At 42.4% G+C, this 23,454-nt stretch overlaps 1 long non-coding RNA gene across 1 annotated transcript in view; it reads right to left on the reverse strand.

The window, feature by feature from the left end:
* Positions 1 to 21,989, reverse strand: part of LOC137299506 (uncharacterized) — a 63,265-nt gene extending 41,276 nt beyond the window's left edge. Inside the window, exon 1 of the long non-coding RNA XR_010957909.1 lies at positions 20,673 to 21,989. This is a non-coding gene — a long non-coding RNA (uncharacterized lncRNA). The remainder of the gene's footprint in view (positions 1 to 20,672) is intronic.
* Positions 21,990 to 23,454: the final 1,465 nt, after the last annotated feature.

Genomic DNA, 23,454 nt, shown 5'->3' on the forward strand with positions numbered 1-23,454 from the left:
TGCACCGCAGGCCCCAGCTATATTTATGGCCACAGCATCATTTACATGCATGAGACGGGCTCTCTGGCATCCCCCAGGAAATGTGCCAGTATGGGGATGGAGAGTTGAAGTGGCAGGCCTCAGAGACCTACCACAGTAGGAGACAGAGATGGCTGACCAGCTGCTTTAATTCTCACTAATGGGGCCTACGTACAGTCACACTACAATATCAGCCCAGGGTTCCCCTCCTCTGATCACTGAACGCCAAGACCTAATAGGCATTCCGTGTTCAGCGTTCAAAGAGTGGAAATGGTGGGAAACACATGTTTCCCTTATTTGCATGTCTTTACCATGAATCCAACCATATGTGAGAGGGTACAGTTCTCTCCTCTACTCCCCCCACCCCTGCCCCCAATCAACCAGCCAGCGGAAAACTGTGACAATTGGGGACACAATGGAGCACATCCCCAAGTAGCTTTCTGCATCTGCCCACCCTCAGATCTGACGAAAAATCAGTGGTGGGGGGGGGGAAGGCAGAAAGCTGAGGCCATGACACTCACTGAAAGACATGCGTGTTGGCGGTCTGGTCATGCTGCCATGATATTTAGTCATTCACACTTGAAACAGATTACTCACACAATTCAGTCACAAAGATAAAACAGTTGATCTATAAAGGTGAAACTTGGTAAGATTCTAAAGCTGAACTTTGGATGGTGAGAACACAATAACCATAATTTCACTATAATAAATCTGGTATAAATACAATGAGAAGCCAATCTTTGTCTGTGCTAAGTTAGCCAATCTCAGCCAGGTCAAAATGGGGTGCCATTATTGACCTCAACATCTCCGGATTATGGGGAGGTAAAATCATCTAAGGTTTCATCTCCTAAACACTATCCATTGGCTCCAGTAGGAAAGTGCGGATGTTGGGTAAGGGTAGGAGCAGGCTAATCTATGATTCCTTCCATGGTTGAAAATGCTGACATTCACAGTTCAGGATTACAGATGAAGATTGGCCATTTGGCCAAGGTACCATGGAGGTACCAGCACCTAAGGAACTGTACCCCAGTATAAGTCGGTACCTTCAGGAAAGTGGGAGAATATTGGAATGGGAGCAATGTTGAGGCTTACTATGTTTTTGTACGGTTATATTGGTCATCAAACAGATTGCAAAGTCAGCCTTTGTGCAAACCCGTTAGTGGAATGCTCACTGTCTGGAGTGTTGCTACTCACTATAACAACAATGATGTTGTCGTGGAGGGTTGCATCTCTGAGGTTTCCCACCTCTTAACACTTGCCTCACAAATAAGTAACCAACATGAACAGTGTTTGATTGTGAGACTCAGAATATGTTCAGACTGAGCAGTATCTACACTGCTAATCATTTTCTATTTTAAATAAAATTGTTTGACTACAAATATAACCTTCCAAAAATGTATTAAGACTTAGACTTTTGCCCACCCCCAATTTTGTGAAAAAGAGCTTCCCTTGAAAGCAAACTCCCATGTTAGGGTTGCCAACCCTCCAGGATTCTCCTGGAGGCTCCAGGAATTAAAGATTAATCTCCCAGAGACGGTTGCAACCTGGGAGACAAATCATAGGGGCATTAGAAAAAAAATGTGGTTTTTTTGTTTTCTTTGAACACTTTTGCTTATTAGGTATAAAAATATTGGAGATGGGGTCTGTTCGCTTTCTAATTGATTTGGGAAGGCAGTGCGCTGTGAGAATGGACGTGTTTATTCGACCAATGGCGGGAGAGTGGAGGCGCTGTGGTTGGAGGTGGGAGGTCATGTGATAAAACCTCCCGGCATACATCCAACCAGTTTTGGCAACCCTATCCCAAATAGGCCTTTGTTAAATTCCACCTTTAGCAGCAAAGCAAGAAAAGGGAGAATTTCTACTAGGAGCAAGTTTCAAGCGAGCTGGGGCAGAGCGGGGCGAGCGTCAAACATGCTCAATGTCTTCAGTTTGATGCCTAGGCTATTTCAACTCATTCCGCCAGCCAGCTGCTTGCCCAAAACGTATGGAAACAGCCAACTGGCTGGCTTCAGGCAGGTCAATATCGTGTGGGCCAGAGACTGCCTCAAAGTAAGTCACAGCGGGGGGTGTGGGGGGGGGGGGCGTGTGAGTGGAGCCATTTCGAGGGTGGGGAAGGAGGGAGCCCAAGGTCACAGATGTCCAGACTTTCCTTATGGTGCCTGGAGGAGCACTCCTGCTCTTCCTGGCCCTACTAAGAAAATTTTTTGACTTACCTCAGAGGTCCTTCTCTTCATCCCCACCCACGGTGAGCACTCTGATCAGTAGGCTGTTAAAATGCAATCAGCTGCTATCGACATCATAGGACCCAGATTTGCACGTATTGAGGGGAGATATCTCTGTAATGTCCTCTAGCCCAAGAGCTCTACATTCCTCCAACTCTAGCCTCTTGTGCATCCCCCACTTCCTTCACCCTACCAATGGCGGCCATGCTTTCAGCCGTCTGACATCCTCTGACTTATATTCTACTGTTTTGGCTATATAGTTCAACATTCTATTGGCTTTGTTGATTGCTGCTCTGCATTGGTTGGACATGCTGAACAATGGTTCTACTAAACATCCTAAGTCTTTTTCAACATCATCCGTAGCTATTTCAACATGATTCATGGAGTGCATGTATCATCCATTTTTTCTTCCTATAAGCAGTATTTTATATCTAGCCACATTAAATTTAATTTACCATTGTTCTACCCACTTACTTATTTTGTCTGACTCATTTTGTAATTTTTGAGCTGCCTCCTCCGATTGCACAGCCTCTACTAGTTTGGTATCATCTACAAATTTGACTAGTTTGCATTGAGTTTCTGAATTCAATTCATTGATGCAAATTAGAAACCAAAGTGGTCCCTACACCAATCCTGGACCTCCATACCCAGTGCTTGTCCATATCCTGACATAGTTTCTCTAATGAGTACCCATTGTTTTCCATCCTTCAGTCAATTTCTTATCCATTCCCAAGATTTACCCTAAATCCCTGCAGCTTTGAATTTAACGAATAGTCTTTTCTTTGAAACTTTGTCAAATTCCTTTTGGATGTCTAGGTACAATACGTATCTTATCGCACCTCATTTGGAGCAGGGAGTAAGATATTGTAATTCAGGCCTGACATCGAATAGCAATCTCAATGCCAGGCCTTAGTTCCTTTGTGATGACTGAGCTAAGAGCATTGAGTATGTTAGAAAGATGCAAATATGGATGGAATAATAAAAAGAAGACTGCAGAGGAAGGGGAAAGCTAAGTTAGGATAGAGAAGGTGAGGTGCTGACAATGAAGAAAAAACTGGTATAAAAAATGCAAAGAATCTTACAACACCAGGTTATAGTCCAACTGTTTTATTTGAAAATCACAAGCTTTCGGAGGCTTTCTCCTTCGTCAGGTGAGTGTGGGATTCGGATTCCATGGAAGGTAATCCATGGAATCCGAATCCCACACTCACCTGACGAAGGAGAAAGCCTCCGAAAGCTTGTGATTTTCAAATAAAACAGTTGGACTATAACCTGGTGTTGTAAGATTCCTTGCATTTGTCAACCCCAGTCCATCACCGGCATCTCCACATCATGGTATAAAAAAAGTAAAGAAGCACAGAATAGGAGAGATTGCAATGAATAAAGGGGAAAGCCGAGGCAGGAACAGAAACCACAACCAGCAGGATGTTTCTTAGTGATGGCATATACATTACAATTTTTTTCTTATAGAAATGAATGTTGGTCTCTAGTTCCATCTACAGGCATACTAAAGCTGTGGAGTATTTCCTTAAGAAGTTACTAAATTGCTGTTTCTGACATTTGGTACAAACGTTTCAAAAGATGTTCAAATTCCTTCACTAAAACTTCAGTATTAAAATAGTTCATTTTAGTTCAGAAATCATTTGCCAAAACAGAACACATTACAACTTTCAGCTATGGCTCAGTGGTAACGCTCTCCCCTCTGAGTCAGGAGGTTGTGTTAAATTTTGTTTGATAACGCTCCTGTGAAGCGTCTTGGGACGTTTAAAGACGCTTTATAAATGTTAGTTGTTGTGTGTTCAAGTCCCACTCCAGAGACTTGAGCCCATAATCTAGGCTGACACTCCAGTGAGGGAATGCTGCACTGTCTGAGGTTCCTCCTTTCAGATGGACGTAAAAGATCCCATAGTACTATTTGAAGAGCAGGAGAGTTCTGCTGGTGACCTGACCAAAGTTTATCCCTCAACCAACATGTCTAAAAAACAGATTATCTGGTAATTATCTCATTGCTGCTTGTGGAATCCTGCTGTGTGCAAGTTGGCTGTCACGTTTCCTACATTACAACACTGACTAATCTTCAAAAGTACTTCATTGGCTGTAAAGCGATTTCAGACGTGCTGAGATTGTGAAAGGTGCTATGTTAATGGAAGTAAGTTTTTCTTTTTCTTTTCTTCTTTCATTTTTTTTTCCACATTGTGTGTAAGGCAGGCACTTTTGGTGGTGAATACATGTAAATAGTACCTTAATACCCAGTAATGAATTGATTGTTCTTTCAAACAAGATTGGCTTACTTTTCATTGACAGTCAGTGCTCCAAAATGATGTACGAGCCTAAAATCTAAAGGTAGTGACACTTCAGGGAAAGAGGATTAAAAGTTTTATTAAAGGAGCTTATCAAGAGATAGGAGAATAGTTTCTTTGGCCAAATTCCCTGATTCATCAAGACACCCTAATGCCTGAGATGATAAAAAAACCTAGAAAGGTAACAAAGTTTTTGCTATCATCATAGACACAGGGTGACTACAAGTTCAATGGCCTTAAAAAGGCAACTGGTGCGTAGATAGCCCAGAGAAAAGGCAAAGGGAGGAGCTGCACCCCACAAAAAAAAATGATGCCCTAGACTAGCTTTCATTTTCAAAACTTTGAGTGAAGAGGAGACACAAGCAACTGATTTGGTAATTGAATTTGCTATATGTGATAGTGATGATCTCAATGGCCCTGCTAGATAATGCATCTGTGACCTCCTCAATACATCTGTGAGCAGCAAACTGGCTTACACTGCACATTATCCAGTGATAGCATAGAAGGAACTTGTCACATATAAACTGACTGCAGCTTTGATGGCCACTGGCAATGACATACAGATGTCACATGTTGTGGGGAGGTTCTGTAAGCCAATCTTGTTTGCTAAACCTCAGCCTCCTTAGCCACATCTCCAATGGCATTGAACAGTTGTGCCTAATATCAGAGACTCACTGAGTATTGGAGTAGCGGAACTTGACGGTATAGCACAAGTGCCACCTGCCAACCCTCGAGTTAGTCAAGAAACAATTGGATACTGCAAGGAGGAAATTTAGGATCCTACTGGATGGATAAACGAAGATGATCCAAATAGCCTTCCTCATCTGTACTTAATCTTATACTTATAGCATGTGTTTTTCTTATTTTGAACTTCTTTTAGGATTCATTGAAATCCAAAATTGAATGAGGAATGGGCTACATAACAAAGATCTAAAATAATTTTACCTTCAGCAACTTCTGCTAGACTGTAACCTGAACATGGTTCTCAATTTGACAAACCACTAATTAGCATTATGGGGTCGATGTTAACCCAATCTTCATGACGGAAAATGGGTTGGTGGGCAGTTAAAAATGAACATGTTACTTACTCGCTCAGATCCTGATCATTTCTGATTTTAACCTGCGGGGTTTTGCAGGCGGGTGATTTACGCAAATCAGGGTCTTATGGCATCAATGTGATCCCGATGCAATTTTAACCAGGCCAGAGTGGGGAAGCTGTGGCTGTTTTCCCGCTAGGCAGAAGCAAGTCTAAAGACAGAAAAGGCCCCGTCAGTTAAGTCTAAAAGTTTCCTCTGTGGGGCCAGGAGGCTCCTCCAAGCTCCAAAAGGACTATCCCAGCCTTCCCTGACCTGGACCCCCTTTCTTCCCTCCCACTAGACCCTCCCGAAACCCCCTCCCCACCACTTACCCGGAAGCCTGTGGATGGCCAAGGATTGCCCAATCTTCACCTGCCGGCAACCGCTCTGCGTCCTCTTCATGCCCGTTCTGAGTGGGAAGTGGACTGGCAGCACTGAGATGCTTGAAATTTAGGTCAGTGAATGTGTTTCACACTTGCTCCGCTCCCCCCACCCAAAACGTACGCCAGGTTAAAATCAACCCCTATATCTGACTGAGCAGTTTAGCTAAAGTCGGGCTCTCATAATCCTCCCAGAAACCTCTCCGTTTAAGCCCTTGAATAGAAAAACAAAGGATATTCTATATTCCATAGAATTGCAGGTCTCAAAGCAGAGATAATCCTGTATTACCAATTTAATTTTAAAATGAAATTCTCAGAGGAGCAACTTAATTTCATTTAGCGGCTAAGGGACATGCATAAAGAAGTTCTACCCAAAATTCCTATATACATTTTATTAGGATAATAATAATATATCTGGCTGTATAATTTAGCAGATTTCAAATTGTCGTATAGGTGCTTTACTTGGAGCTGTTGCAACTGGGACAGATAGATATCATTTTTTTAATTCATTCTCAGAATGTGGGGCCTCGGTGGCAAGGCCAGCATTTACTGCCCATTCCTAGTTGTACTGTGAAGGTTGTGGTTGAACGTCATCTTCGGCCGCTGCAAGCAGCTTAATGCAAGGCTTGTTAAGTCACTTCAGAGGGCAGGCAGCTAAGAGTCAACCACATTGATGTGAGACTTGAATCACATAAAGACCAGACTGGGTAACGACAGCAGGTTTCCTTCCATAAAAGATGTTAGTGCTCAAGCTGGATTTTTAAGACAAAAGTATCTGACAGCTTCATGGTCATTTTTACTGATATCAGCATTTTATTTCAAGGTTTTTTTTAAAACTGAATTTAAATTCTGAAACTGCCATGGTGGGATTTGAACTAATGTTCCCCACATTATTAGTCCAGGCCTCTGGATTACTAATCCATTAACATAATCAATACTCTACTGTACCCTTATTCTCAGAAAATGGGATAATCCATAATTATAAGATTTTCTACCATATTCTTACAATCTTTGGCACTCCTTGTAAGTAGGTTAAATGAATGTATAAGCGTACTATGTGCAGTTTTGGATGCTCCACTGTAGAAAGGACATTAAAGCCATAGGGAGGGTACACTGTAGATTCACCGAGGCCATAGCAGGGATGAGAAACTATAGTAATGAGGAGAGACTTGAGACACTAAGGCTATTTCTACTGGAACAGAGAATGCTAAGAGGATTCTTAAAATTATGATGGGTTTTGATAGAGCATACAGAGAAAGACTATTCCTTGTTTTGGGAGTCAGTGATGAGGAGTCATCAATTTCAAATTGTCACTGATGAAAGCAGATATATTGAAGGAGATACATGATTATGGGGTGGGAGCAGGGCAATCGAACTAGTTTAGTATTGATCGAGCAGAGAGCCAACACAGATAAGATAGTTTCAATTGCCTCCTTCTCTGCTGTAAACTTCCATGGTTTGAATGACAGCCCATAAATTGAGCAGTACAGCTGAAGTGTAGTGGGCACTGCAAGTGGATATAAAAATACTGGAGTGTGGGCTCAGCATTTAAAATTTGAGCACTGCATCATTTGAACACTATAAGCAGGTTCTACTGTACTTTATAAACTTTGAATAGCACACTGCTTGACTTATGCAGTCTGAAGCTAGCTGGTTCAGCCTAATTGATACATTATCAGATATTGATCATTGAGACTCTATAAATGCTGATACTCAGATGAAATATTGTCACTTACTGAAGTAAGGAAACATCTATGAATGGTCATATTTCATGACTATGAAGTCAGAGTAAGGATTACCCTTTTCACCACTATTATTAGCCTTATGTATCAAACTGTATATTGTGTAAATACCTCAGGCCTTTTAGGCAGGTAATTCAAACCTGAACGACTAGCAGAGAACATTATTCAGAATTAAATTTCTTTTGTTTTACATTTTGGAGATATCACGTACAGAGAGGAATTGTTCCACTTTTTCCCTGATTTAGCACCGGTTTTCGGTGTATGTTTTACTGTGTACACAGGTCACAAGTCCAAATAAAGGAATAGAAAGTATAAAGACAACAGAACTGTTTTCATACTTTATTTTTATGTTGTCAACTAAATACAGGAATTTTTAAATCTACAGTTGTATTATATAACATTTACAACTTACTGTTTACTCTCATTTATTCTTTACTCCCAGTGTTCCTCCTTCTCCTTGCGTCTGTTTTCCTTTCCTCTGCTTTTCTTTCTGCAGCTTCTGCACTTCTTTTCTACCTCTTTACTATTTATCTTATTTTTCTATTTTGCTTGGCCTAATGCTGTTTTCTTTCTTTATTTCTGTCTCGTTCCCCAAAGTGGGTAGTTTGATTTTTTTTTAAAAAAACATTTTGACCCCATTGCAAATCCTGGGGGTCAGAGTAATTAGCATAATATAGATGGGCATTTTCAGCACTACTGGGACACCAGATTTCTGATCGGGTGGCATGTTCACAAATATTTAATATTCTCATACTAATGGGTTACTGCCTACATAAAAATAGTGCACGCAGGAATGTAGCAGGAATGAGCACAGGAACTTTGCTGACCAAAGTTCCACCCTTTGGTGTGAAAGAAACCCAAAACGTTTATCTTTTGCTTCCTGGGACTTAACTTTGAGGAGGAAGTGCTCAACTTTTAGATCCTTTTAAGTCTAGCTGCAACTTAGAAGCAAAACTTTCATTAAGTCAAAGTCATATGTACAAATGTATATTTTTTTTAAAGTTTTGTTATTTAATGAAAGATAGTATAATTCATATAAACATTTGTTAATTTTGCAAAGCAGCATAGTTTATGCAATCCACACATACATTATCCTTTAGGGTCAGATTGTATTATTCTAGAGAAAAGGTTTATAACTAGGATTTCATTCTTAGTTCCAGATGTCTGCACTGGCTTATTTGCTCTGAAGGTTATCCAAAGAAACCACTCTTTGGTTCACTGCTTTTACAACCTTTCTTAAACAGTATGATAATTTCATATGTTTTTACTGTTCCTTCCCCCACACGTCAGTATGTTACTCTCCATTGTCTAGGACAGAATGTTCTTAGTGCGCCAATCGTGTGCTTTGACCTTGTGTTTCTATCTGATTTTAAACACTGTTCTGTTCTAGGTCTCCAGACTCAAGTGTGCATAGTTAAAGATATACTACATTAACTTGTTCACCTGCAAAGCACTTCTAAAAACATACATTCCTTAGTCAATACCAGTCACAACAAGTTAGTCACAGGTTTCAGCAAAATGAAACACCACCCTAGAATCTGTAAAACATGCAATGTCATTAAAAAAAAATGAAGGAACATCTCTGCAAATATCTAGTGCTACTTTTCTGCAAAAAAATGTCTCCAAATCTTGCTATGCAAATCCTAACAGAGGAGGCACAGGCTCTGTGGAATCAACTGCATCCTCTTCATGTTGGGTTACAGGCTTTTAAGACCCTACACTATAAACAGAACTAAAAGACAATGGGGTTGATCTTTACTTTGTTTGCGATAGTGCAAAACAGGTGACAGCGAGTCGAGCAGCCCGTTTTACATCACTACCGATTTTTATTTCCATTGAAGTCAAGGTGTAAAACAGGCTGTCGACTCACCATCACCTGTTTTACACTATCGCACAAAGTCAAGATCTACCCCTAAGTGAAATAGAACAAAATTAGGAACAAACTCAAAAACTGAATGAAAGGGACAAAAACTAAAATAAATTAAGTTTTTTTAAAAATACTAAAACTGAATCACGTTTTAGTCTTAAAAGGACTAGATCAAGAAGCTGTTGTCTTGAAGGATAATTTAATTGTTCTATAAACTCGGTGTAAGAGGACACAACCAGCAAAGCAGTAGTAATATTGACTCCGATATTAAAGCGGAGCAGAGGGTGCGGGGGAGCGCGGATCGCGTGAAATACTCAGCAAAGCCGGGGATGGAAGATGGCAGGGCCTCGTTTAAATAACCTGCTGCAGACCTGCCTGATAGCTGGCACCCGATAGCCTGGCTGGCAGGCGGGAACACGAGCAAGCGGCAGAAGGCCACAGCTAGGGATCCATGGGGACAGTCCCAGCAGTTGGGGATCCATGGGGACAGTCCCAGCAGTTGGGGGAGGGAGGGGGAGAGTTTGGGACCACAATCAGAAGGAGGAGGAGTATTCCAGAGGTCAGGGCTGCGATCAGGAGGCTGAGAGGTCGGGACCGTGGTCGGGGGGGGTTTCAGGCTGCAATCGAAGGCAGGGTGCAAGGGACACCCACGGCTTCCTTCGAGGAGCACTCCTGCCTGACAAGAAATCCTGAAAAATATCAAACTTACCTTCTGGGCCTCTTCTGGCTCAGAATCCAGCTCCCAGCAGTTCTTGCCTGACCAGGGAGCTGACACTACCCCTCCGCATAGGCCTCAGGTTAATATTACAAATCGGATCCTGATGACATCGTCGGAGGAGGTAAGTGACTCCCGTTATTTTAACTGCGCTCTCTGCCCGGTTTCCATCAGTGGGGGCAGTTAAAATCAGGGCCATTGTTTCTGCCACAACAATTTTTTTTAATTTCAGTTAAGAACTAAAGCTATGGTTATACCATACAGAGACAGAGACTGGCAGCTGCAGTGTACATTTTGCAGCTGGCAATATCCATGTAATACTGTGGGCTGTCCCTGGCAGCATATTCTCGGGCACCAGGGCAGAGTTTGTCACAGACATTTCAACACATATATGCAGGTTTCTGCTCCCAGTTGATAAACTGAATATTTTGAGAGCGCAGATATAAATGTCTACACAATGAAGATTAGGACCAATAACAAATGAATTACTTGAAAGATGGAAGCTAGTTCATCAAATGAAACACAATGCACATTGGACTTGCCAAAACCACTGTAAACAACATCATTAAGTGTGTTTTGTACTGAAATGTTCCTTGTCAATAAAAATGGACACAATGTTTACTATACACAATAACTTGTATTTATATAGCACCAAATGTAGAAAAACTTCCCACGGCCTTTTACAGTGTTGTGAGAAGGAGATATTAGGATGGGTGGCCTAAAGCTTGGTCAAGAGGGTGGGTTTTAAGGACGGACTTAAAAGGAGGAGAGGTGAAAGGGTTCAGGAAGGGAATTCAAGCTAGTTGTTCCTAGTTGGCAGGAGGCACAGCAGGCAATGGTGGGGTGATTATTCCAAACATTTAACATCCTGTGAGCAAAGAAGTTTGTCCCGGTATCTGTTCTAAATGTACTTTTTATAAAGTTCCATTATTGTCATCTGATCCTACTGCCTTGCGAGACTTTGAAATAATAATGTGTTAACCTTATCTCTACCATTTAATAGGGTGCTCTGTTTTTTTCTTGTCTCTTCAATTGCCAGTAACACAGGAAGTTGGTGAACAAAGCTAGAGCACATAGAATTGGGGGTAATATACTGGCATGGACTGAGAATTGGTGAACAGACAGAAAACAGAGAGTAGGAATAAGCGGGTCTTTTTCAGGTTGGCAGACTGTGACTAGTGGGGTACCGCAGGGATCGGTGCTTAGGCCCCAGCTATTCACAATATATATCAATGATTTGGATTGGGGGACCAAATGTAATATTTCCAAGTTTGCTGATGACACAAAACTAGGTGGGTGGGAACGTGAGTTGTGAGAAGGATGCAAAGAGGCTTCAAGGGGATATAGAAAGGCTAAGTGAGTGGGCAAAAACATGGCAGATGGAATATAATTTGGAAAAATGTGAAGTTATCCACTTTGGTAGGAAAAACAGAAATGCAGAGTATTTTTTAAAATGGAGAGAGATTAGGAAATGTTGATGTTCAAAGGGTCCTGGGTATCCTTGTACATGAAGTGCAGCAAGCAATTAGGAAGGCAAATGTTGGCCTTTATTACTAGAGGATTTGAGTACAGAAGTAAAGATGTCTTACTGCAATTATATAGGGCCTTGGTGAGACCGTGCCTGGAGTATTGTGTACAATTTTGGTCTCCTTACCTAAGAAAGGATATACTTGCCATAGAGGGAATGCAATGAAGGTTCACCAGACTGATTCCTGGGATGGCCAATTGATTAGAGTAGACTAGGCCTGTATTCTCCAGAGTTCAGGAGAATGAGAGGTGATCTCATTGAAACATACAAAATTCTTACAGGGCTGGACAGGGTAGGTGCAGGGAGGATGTTTCCCAAGGCTGGGGAGTCTAGAACCAGGGGATCACAGTCTCAGAATAAGGGGTAGGCCATTTAGGACTGAGATGAGGAGAAATTTCTTCACTCAGAGTGGTGAATCTTTGGAATTCTCTACCCCAGACGGCTATGGAGGCTCAGTCTTTGAATACATTCAAAACAGAGATCGACAGATTTCTAGATATTAAAAGGCATCAAGAGGTATGGGGATAGTGCAGATAAATGGCATTGAGGCAGAAGATCAGCCATGATCTTGTTGATTGGCAGAGCAGGCTCGAGGGGCCGGATGGCCTACTCCTGCTCCTATTTCTTATGTGTTATCTAGAGGTAGGATATGTGAACATGCACTCATAAATGCAGACCTCAGAGCCTACCATGACTGGGTTGCAAAAATGCAAGTGGTTCTGGATGAAGCTGTGCGCCGCCAACTGGTGGAACCACTGTTCAACGGGTATAGTGTATGCACTTGCTATGGTAAAGAGGGTAGCAGCAATACACTCACGATGCAGTTGATATGGTGTATATGGATTTTCAAAAGACGTTTGATAATGTGTCGCACGGTAGGCTTATCAAGATTGCAGCCCATGGAATAAAGGGGGCAGTAGCAAAATGGATACAAAATTGGCTAAGTGACAGGAAAAAGAGAGTAGTGGTGAACGGCTGTTTTTCAGACTGGAGAGAGGTGTGCAGTGGTGTTCCCCAGGCATCAGTGCTGGGACCACTGCTTTTCTTGATACATATTAACCACTTGGACTTGGGTGTACAGGGCACAATTTCAAAATTTGCAGGTAACAAAACTTGGAAGGGTAGTAAACAGTGAGGAGGATAGTGATAGTGATAGACTCCAAGAGGATATAGACAGGCTGGTGGCATGGGCGGACACGTGGCAGGTGAAATTTAACGCAGAAAAATGCAAAGTGATACATTTCGGTAGGAAAAACGAGGAGAGGCAATATAAATTAGAGGGCACAACTAAAAGGGGTACAGGAACAGAGAGATCTGGGGGTATATGTACACAAATCACTGATGGTGGCAGGACAGGTTGAGAAAGCATATGGATCCTGGGCTTTATAAATAGAGGCATAGCGTACGAAAGTATGGAAGTCATGATGAACCTTTATAAAACACTGGTTCAACCACAACTGGAATATTGTGTCCAGTTCTGGGCACCGCATTTCAGGAAAGATGTGAAGGCTTTAGAAAGGGTGCAGAAAAGATTTACTAGATGCCAGGGATGAGGGACTTTAGTTAAGTGGATAAACTGGAGAAGCTGGAGTTGTTCTCGTTGGAACAGAAGGTTGCGGGGAAATTTGATAGAGGTATTCAAAATCATGAAGGTACTAGAAAGAGTGGATAGAGAAACTGTTCCCATTAGCGGAAGGGTCAAGGACCAGAAGACATAGATTTAAGGTTGGCAAAAGGACCAAAAAGGTGACATGAGGGAAAAACTTTTTTTTTTAAAAACACAGCGAGCGGTTAGGATCTGGAATGCACTGCCTGAGGGGGGTGGTGGAGGCAGATTCAATCATGGCCTTCAAAAAGGGAACTGGGTAAGTACTTCAAAGGAAAAAAAATTACAGGGCTACAGGGAAAGGGCGGGGGAGTGGAACTAGCTGGATTGCTCCTGCATAGAGCTGGCGCAGACTCGATGGGCCAAATGGCCTCCTTCCATACTGTAACCTTTCTATGATTCTACATATTTTATGGTGAATTGTGCAGCTCACCATGCTGTAGAGGAAGAGTTTCTATGTACCTGTGTCTGCCAGCAAGGGCTCAAACCCATGCTCGTCAGTTGTCTAAAGATCAACTAGTGGCTATTCTCCTTGGGAATTACGTAAATGGAATCTCTTTGGAATCAAGTTGGCTCCAAAATGACATGCCTGATGATGGGAGATTCAAACTGAAATGATGATCTGGGATAGACTTGATAATCCAGTACCTGAGTCAAGCAGATCTGCAGTACTCCAGGACACTGGATAATTGACCAGCAAGCTTGGCTCATTGAAGGAACCATGAGGATAGACCTGTCACTTTGGCCTGAGATTCTCCCCACATGGCTCTAGAAACCTTGCAAACCAGTGCCCTAATGGATGGTCAGGAGTGGCATTACTTTCAGAGCTAGCCCAGTACTAATGCTTTAAATCAACCATATAAATGTAACCTGGACTCGTACATTGCGTATCTTGATATTGTTCAAGTTAAAATTACAGCAAACTCACATCATCTCTGCCTTCTTCCCCTATTACTTCTCCTTTTCCACCCTAAAAACCTAATAGTAGTAATGATTATCTTGCAACCTTTAAATTTGACAGCAACCCTTTAAGATATTCCAGAACGGGTTACAGTGGCCTTTTGAAAACCCTTTACTGGTGATAAAGGATTTAGTCTGCTAAACGTACCCATTTGCCTCTGGTGCTATTTTGAAACATGTCAAGTACCATTATTCAAGAAGGGGAGTAGGGAAAAACCAGGGAACTACAGGCCAGTGAGCCTAACATCAGTGGTAGGAAAATTATTGGAAAAAATTCTGAAGGACAAAATTAGTCTCCACTTGGAGAAGCAAGGATTAATCAGGGATAGTCAACATGGCTTTGTCAAGGGAAGATCATGTCTGACTAATTTGATTGAATTTTTTGAGGGGGTGACTAGGCGTGTGGATGAGGGTAATGCAGTGGATGGATTTCAGATAAAGTCCCCCACAGGAGACTGGTCAAGAAGGTACGAGCCCATGGAATCCAGGGTGCCTTGGCACTTTGGATACAAAACTGGCTTAGTGGCAGAAGGCAGAGGGTGATGGTCGAAGGTTGTTTTTGTGACTGGAAGCCTGTGGCCAGTGGGGTACCACAGGGATCGGTGCTGGGTCCCTTGCTGTTTGTGGTCTACATTCATGACTTGGATATGAATGTAAAAGGTATGATCAGTAAGTTCGCTGATGATACAAAAATTGGTAGGGTGGTAAATAGCGAGGAGGATAGCCTCAGTCTGCAGGACGATATAGATGGGTTGGTCAGATGGGCGGAACAGTGGCAAATGGAATTTAACCCGGAAAAGTGCGAGGTGATGCACTTTGGAGGGACTAACAAGGCAAGGGAATACACAATGAATGGGAGGACCCTAGGCAAGACAGAGGGTCAGAGGGATCTTGGTGTGCAAGTTCACAGATCCCTGAAGGCGGCGGAACAGGTAGATAAGGTGGTAAAGAAGGCATATGGGATACTTGCCTTTATTAGCCGAGGCATAGAATATAAGAGCAAGGAGGTTATGATGGAGCTGTATAAAACACTGGTTAGGCCACAGCTGGAGTACTGTGTGCAGTTCTGGTCGCCACACTACAGGAAGGATGTGATCGCTTTGGAGAGGGTGCAGAGGAGACTCACCAGGATGTTACCAGGGCTGGAGCGCTTCAGCTATGAAGAGAGACTGGGAAGATTGGGTTTGTTTTCCTTGGAGCAGAGGAGGCTGAGGGGGGACATGATTGAGGTGTACAAAATTATGAGGGGCACAGATGGGATGGATACTGAGGAGCTTTTTCCCTTCGTTGAGGGTTCTATAACAAGGGGACATAGATTCAAGGTAAAAGGCGGGAGGTTTAGAGGGGATTTGAGAAAGAACTTTTTCACCCAGAGGGTGGTTGGAGTCTGGAACTCACTGCCTGAAAGGGTTGTGGAGGCAGGAACCCTCACAACATTCAAGAAGCATTTGGATGAGCACTTGAAATGCCATAGCATACAAGGCTACGGACCAAATGCTGGAATATGGGATTAGAGTAGACAGGGCTTGATGGCCGGCGCGGACACGATGGGCTGAAGGGCCTCTATCCGTGCTGTATAACTCTATGACTCTATGACTTTCTTAAAAATTACTTGTCTTAAGAGGGATTTTAATTTGTTTTGTATTAGAAAATAGACCATTCCTTCTGCTTTTAGGAACATAGGAACAGGAGTAGGCCATTCAGCCCCTCGTGCCTGCTCCGCCATTTGATAAGATCATGGCTGATCTGTGATCTAACTCCATATACCTGCCTTTGGCCCATATCCCTTAATACCTTTGGTTGCCAAAAAGCTATCTATCTCACATTTAAATTTAGCAATTGAGCTAGCATCAATTGCCGTTTGCGGAAGAGAGTTCCAAACTTCTACCACCCTTTATGTGTAGAAATGTTTTCTAATCTCACTCCTGAAAGGTCTGGCTCTATTTTTTAGACTGTGCCCCCTACTCCTAAAATCCCCAACCAGTGGAAATAGTTTCTCTCTATCCACCCTATCTGTTCCCCTTAATATCTTATATCTTTTGTTATTTGAATTTTAATTTGACCTATTTCCAGGTGGTTGCAGGTTGCATTGGGAGATGAGCTATTTTTTTAAATGGTAGCACTATAAAACTCACTAGCCGAAGACCATTTTGTTGGGAAGTTGTACTGCCAGAATTAAAATTGTGGCATGGTTTGAAATTATTCTGTCCCTTTTTACAGTTAAAAGGGCAATGGCTGCCATGTAATTAGAGCTGTTAGAATTTCATTAAGACACATTATCTTAAATATTTTTTTGACAGTATGTTACGGCTGAGAAATCCCGCACTAAGATTTGGTTGAGTGTTTAATGATTGGCTGGGATATGTTGTCCATGGACCGATCCAATCCATGGCTTAAAAGTGTCCATTACATTTAAGTGTGTTTGCTGAAGTCTTGTACCATAAGCCAATTTTTACTTTCCCATGTGTGCTGCTCCTCTCCCTCTCTCATTTACATTTGGCATTGAGTGCCGGGCTCTGCAACAAGTTGAACGAGATTGCAAGTGTGCAGGACCGGCTCCCCAACAAAATGCCTTAATCCAATGGAAAAATCTGTAGACACGTTTCCGTAGGTCAAAATGACATTGGATCCCTCCAGCTCTGATTATCTATACTTAGTACAGCTGATGGTCAAAACCATACCATCTGCAGTCACCTGTACTCCTCCAATGCAGCGGTTTTCAAACTTTTATGCGTATGGGAGGGACCCCTGCAAATATTGACACTTCTGGGAAGGGCTGCCGCAGCCTTCATGAGGCAGTGTCAGCTACCCTAATTAAATTTTAAAAGCTTGAACAGGCCACTCAAAAACTGAACTTCTGGTGCAAAACTGTACAGGTGACAAGCTGATGCCATCTCTCAACTCTGCCCCACCGTGTACACACCCACATAAAAAAACATTTCTGCACTGGACTGAAAAGACTTTGAAATAATCCCTTTCACAAATCTCTCATAATAGAAAGCCGTTTGAGTAAGACTGCTTATAGAACGATTCTAGAATTTATTCAGGCTATGGGCTAACATTTTTTTTAATTCGTTCATGGGATGTGGGCGTCGCTGGCAGGGCCAGCATTTATTGCCCATCCCTAATTGCCCTTGAGAAGGTGGTGGTGAGCCGCCTTCTTGAACCGCTGCAGTCCGTGTGGTGAAGGTTCTCCCACAGTGCTGTTAGGAAGGGAGTTCCGGGATTTTGACCCAGCGACAATGAAGGAACGGCGATATATGTCCAAGTCAGGATGGTGTGTGACTTGGGGGGGACCTTCAGGTGGTGTTGTTCCCATGTGCCTGCTGCCCTTGTCCTTCTAGGTGGTAGAGGTCATGGGTTTGGGAGGTGCTGTCAAAGAAGCCTTGGCGAGTTGCTGCAGTGCATCCTGTGAATGGTACACACTGCAGCCACTGTGCACCGATGATGAAGGGAGTGAATGTTTAGGGTGGTGGATGGGGTGCCAATCAAGCGGGCTGCTTTGTCCTGGATGGTGTCGAGCTTCTTGAGTGCTGTTGGAGCTGCACTCATCCAGGCAAGTGGAGAGTATTCCATCACACTTCTAACTTGTGCCTTGTAGATGGTGGAAAGGCTTTGGGGAGTCAGGTGAGTCACTCACCGCAGAATACCCAGCCTCTGACCTGCTCTTGTAGCCACAGTATTTATATAGCTGGTCCAGTTAAGTTTCTGGTCAATGGTGACCCCCAGGATGTTGATGGTGGGGGAATTCGGCGATGGGGGTAATGCCGTTGAATGTCAATGGGAGATGGTTAGACTCTCTCTTGTTGGAGATGGTCATTACCTGGCACTTGTCTGGCGCGAATGTTACTTGCCACTTACGAGCCCAAGCCTGGATGTTGTCCAGGTCATGCTGCATGCGGGCTTGGACTGCTTCATTATTTGAGGAGTTGCGAATGGAGCTGAACACTGTGCAATCATCAGCGAACATCCCCATTTCTGACTTTGATGGAGGGAAGGTCATTGATGAAGCAACTGAAGATGGTTGGGCCTAGGACACTGCCCTGAGGAATTCCTGCAGCAATGACCTGGGGCTGAGATGATTGGCCTCCAACAACCACGACCATCTTCCTTTGTGCTAGGTATGATTCCAGCCACTAGAGAGTTTTCCCCGATTCCCATTGACTTCAATTTTACTAGGGGTCCTTGGTGCCACACTCGGTCAAATGCTGCCTTGATGTCAAGGGCAGTCACTCTCACCTCACCTCTGGAATTCAGCTCTTTTGTCCATGTTTGGACCAAGGCTGTAATGAGGTCTGGAGCCGAGTGGTCCTGGCAGAACCCAAACTGAGCATCGGCGAGCAGGTTATTGGTAAGTGCCGCTTGATAGCACTGTTGCCGACACCTTCCATCACTTTGCTGATGATTGAGAGTAGACTGATGGGGTGGTAATTGGCCAGATTAGATTTGCCCTGTTTTTTGTGGACAGGACATACCTGGTCAATTTTCCATATTGTCGGGTAGATGCCAGTGTTGTAGCTGTACTGGAACAGCTTGGCTAGAGGCGCGGCTAGTTCTGGAGCACAAGTCTTCATCTTGTGCCTCTCTGGGTAATTGCAGAAAAGTACCAAGGGAGGAAAACCAAGATTGTTTAGGTCGATTTTACTTCTAGGTCCCAGATCTAAGAACCAATCGAAGTAGCACTTAAGGACCGGAATATTGGAAGCCTGGAATTCAGTAACATACCAAAATTTAGACCTTTCCGATATTCTCACTTGTACAGGAATCCCAGTATTTTACAGGAAACTTTTCTGTGTGTGGATAGGAAAATAAGGAAATTTATCTTTGTGTATTTACATCAACACAGGGTTAATCTGGGAAAACAGAACCTAAATCCGAAGTGGGCAGAAGGACTGTCAATGTAAAAGAAATAATGTGGAGATGCCGGTGATGGACTGGGGTTGACAATTGTAAACAATTTTACAATACCAAGTTATAGTCCAGCAATTTTATTTTAAATTCACAAGCTTTCGGAGGCTACCTCCTTCGTCAGGTGAACGATGTGAAAATGAAATCCTCGAGATGAAATCGCATTTATAATTCACAGAACAATGCTTGGTGAGTACAGACAGTTTTTTCAACTGCCCGTTGCCAAGGCAATCAGTGTGCAGACAGACAGGTGTTACCTGCCAGGTCTCACAGAATATACAAATCACCAAAAAAAAACAAACAAAAAAAAACAGAGATAGAGAGGTAGAAACATAGAAAAGACAGCAACTGACCCGTTATATTAAAAACAGATAACATTTGTTCGCTGGTGGGGTAACGTGTAGCGTGACATGAACCCAAGATCCCGGTTGAGGCCGTCCTCATGGGTGCGGAACTTGGCTATCAATTTCTGATGTTGCGGTATTTTAAACTAATTTTTTAATGCACATTACTGTCCAAGGGAATGTATAAAGTACAATTATTTGGCCTATTATGCAGTCCATGATCAGTCTGGTCCATAGTTGATTTTAATGTTCCATTTCTCTCTATTCTAGGGAAAGCTGGCAGGGGGCATTTTATCCATCAGCTCACGTCCGCCTGACCCTTTAAGTATGGGATCTTGGGCATACTGGTTCCTGCAGTCAGTAAGAAATTTCAATTGGTATCTGGGTTCAAATCTAATCCAGACTGATGGAATGACAGTCTTGTGACTGCTGGCTGTAAACATTCTACGTGAAATGAGTTTGAGGCAGGTTCAATCCAGTTCCCAGTGGGCAAACAGCACAAAGTAGCCCTATGGCATCACTAATTTGGCTATCTCACTCAAAGAACCAAAGGATGCCTGCTGAGAAAGAAAATTAAATATCATATTGGCAAAGCAGGTTGTGCTCTAACATTATAGCTGAGGGCTGTACTTAAGGGGCTGAAAAATGCTGCTGGATCCATAAAAAAAAAGGTAGGGTTGCTCCACTCCACAATACAATTGAAAGCTGGAATATTTTGAACATGTGCCCAAAAATTTTGTTTCACAAAATGCATGTGCAGCAGCAATTCAGATCAGGATTGTATATAGTTAACCTATTTGAATTTTATCATCAATTGGTCTTATGTGTTGCTGCAAGGATCACACTACTGGAAGCAGCAAAACAGTATTATATGTGGGATTTGGCAAGAGCCCTGCTCCAGGACTTCACATCATCTAGGCCAAAACTTTAGTGCAGTACTGAGGGAGTGCTGTATTGTCAGAGATGCTTTCTTTTAGAGGAGACTTTAAATCGAGGCCCCACCTACCTGTTCCAGTGAATGTTAAAGATCCCATGTTATGTCCTCTCCCCATCTGAAGGCAGAAAATTACATGTTGGCAAGCCAATATATACAGATTAACCCCTTAATAAATCTGACCAAGTAGGTTTAAATGAAACAAACAGCACAATACAAAAAAACTAAAATCAGTCCATGTCATGATTAGGCTATTTTACCTAGGCAAATCTTGTTTTAAGCTATATTTAGTATGAAAACATCTCCTGTTGTTCTCAAAAATAAGGGTCACCCTGGCTAATGTCCTTATCATATCAGTTGGAAGTAGATTGAGTGCCTGTGGCTTCCCCCTTTTAAAACTTAAGTAAATTCACTTTGCTTCAAAACACTTTCAGTACTAGTTTCACAAGGGGAGACAAAACCGATCAAAAATCCCAGAGGGGGCCACGTATGGATCCTTGGGGGACTCAAGGGGTGAGAAGCCTTTGCTGGAGATGCTCTGGCTACGATTGCAAGAGCAGTCCCACTCAGCTCGACAATAGCAGAGGTGGTGGAGGAATATGGGTGTGTGCCAAAGGTTTCAGAAAGGTTGAGAAGGATGAGGAGAGATAGCACACCAGTCACAGAGGATGTAATTTGTGACTTTCATTAGGGTTGTTTCAGTACTGTGGCAGGGGTGGAAACCTGATTCAAGCCTGGAGTTCTGGAAAAGATGGGCCTGGATTTGGGAGATAACACATTGAAGGACCTTGAGGGAAGGGAGATTGGAGATGGGACAGTCAATTGCAAGTACATAGGTGGGTTGTTTTTTTTTGAAAATGATGGCAATTTTTAAAGTGAGGTGGCAGTACCATTTACAATGTCAGATAGCATGGGGGCCAGGAAGGTGAGATGCATGGTCAGCAGTTTAGTGAGAATGGGGTCCAGAGTAGGAGGTGGGTCTCATGGATAAGATGAGCTCAGAGCATATAAAAAGGAAATAGGAGAGAAACTTCATCTGGAACTGGATGGCTCCAAAGTTAATGCTTAGTTGGCTCAGTAAAATGCACAACAAAAAAAGTCAGAGCAATTTGGGTTTGGTGGGGGGGGGGGTTGTAGTAAAAAAAAGGCACGTTTGCACAAAAAACTATTGCAAGTTGGTAATTATATAAATCATGTTTTGCACAAACTGAGGCTGCAGTCACTTATTGACATAAAAGTGGTTATACTATTTCTTTGCATCACAGCCATTAATGATTTAGTGCCCTCGGAGAGTACTCTGCAATTTGTTTTTCCTTATGAGGTCGGAGCAAAGTGTTGCGACTAGTCAATGATTTTGCACTAGAATGCTGCTGTTTTGAAATGATTTACTTCATGTCAGTGTTTCTCAAAACACTATCACAAGACAGCATACTCCAGCCTGTAACTCACTTCCAGGTATTAATCTAGGTACATGAACCATCCAAACCCTTCAAATCAAATGCCAGCCTATAATTCCTGGGTAACCATTATTCTAGATATAGATTTGTTCAAAATCCTTTATTTAGCTTTTCACTCAAGTATCTGCTATTTTTAATGCATAAACCAACCTCCCATTTAGATTCTACCCTGTAACTCACTCCCAAATATCTATTATTCTAGGTACAAGCTAGCAAATGCCTCCATTAGGTTCTATGCTATAGCTCACTTTCAGTACCTGCTGTGCTGCTATACTTCAAAACTGCAGCCCTTTATTTAACTGTGATATGGAGAGGTGATGGACTGGGGTTGACAATTGTAAACAATTTTACAACACCAAGTTATAGTCCAGCAATTTTATTTTAAATTCACAAGCTTTCGGAGGCTTCCTCCTTCCTCAGGTATAACTGTTCAGGCTGGAGCTGTGTGCGCACACTGTTCAGCTATATACTGTTACTGACAATGTTCACCTAAAAGGAATATTAAAAACAGACTAGCTGAGAATATAGCAAGGGCTTCTATAAGCATATTAAAACTTGAACAAAATTTGTGGGGGGCTAGTAGAACCACTCGAATGAAGGAGGGAATCTTGCTGTGGAGGATAAAGGTATGGTCGAGATTAAATATTTTGCCAGATTTTAGTTTTGGAAGTGAGAATATAGGTGTATTGGAAAAGGATGCGGATCAATCGTTAGTGTAGAAAGCTTAGTTCTGAAAGAAATCTCAATAGATAGCACTAAGCCCTGTTGGAATATACCTAGCTGTTAGGAGACCAGCGACTCTGGCCACAATTTTTAAATCCTTAAATATGGAATCTCAAAACCAAGTTGTGATTAGCTAATATTTGTCAATGAGTCACATCAAAAAGTTATAAGGAGCAAAGTAACTATGGTTTTTCAGATATTATGGTGCATAGGAGCCTCCTGCAAAAATTCAAACAGATGGTATTAGGATATGGTTGGTTGATGGACAGGAAACAAGAATTATGGCTAATAGGGTTACTCAAATTGGAACTGGTATATACTAGGAGTCATGTTGGATTCACCTTTGTTTCCTCTTTATTATATATGCACAAACACATGATTTGCACTTGGACAGAGTACAATTATCAAGATTTCCTGATGACAAAATTGAGGGTTAGCAGTCAGTAAAGAAGTCTGTAAAAGACTTCAGGAAGAAGTTAGCAGACACATTAAGTGCAAGGTAATGGTGAGATAAAACAATGGGGGGTACAGTGTCTGCTTTGGGCACAATCAGGAAATGTGGCCAAAATGCACTTGAAATTGCACTGGTTAGATTATGCTTCAAGTTTCTGCTAAAATTCATTTACATAATCAAATGTAAAATCTTAAAATGAATCAAAGCAATCAGACAGTGA

The sequence above is a fragment of the Heptranchias perlo genome, chromosome 29 (assembly GCF_035084215.1).
Source record: "Heptranchias perlo isolate sHepPer1 chromosome 29, sHepPer1.hap1, whole genome shotgun sequence".
Taxonomy (NCBI): Eukaryota; Metazoa; Chordata; class Chondrichthyes; order Hexanchiformes; family Hexanchidae; genus Heptranchias; species Heptranchias perlo.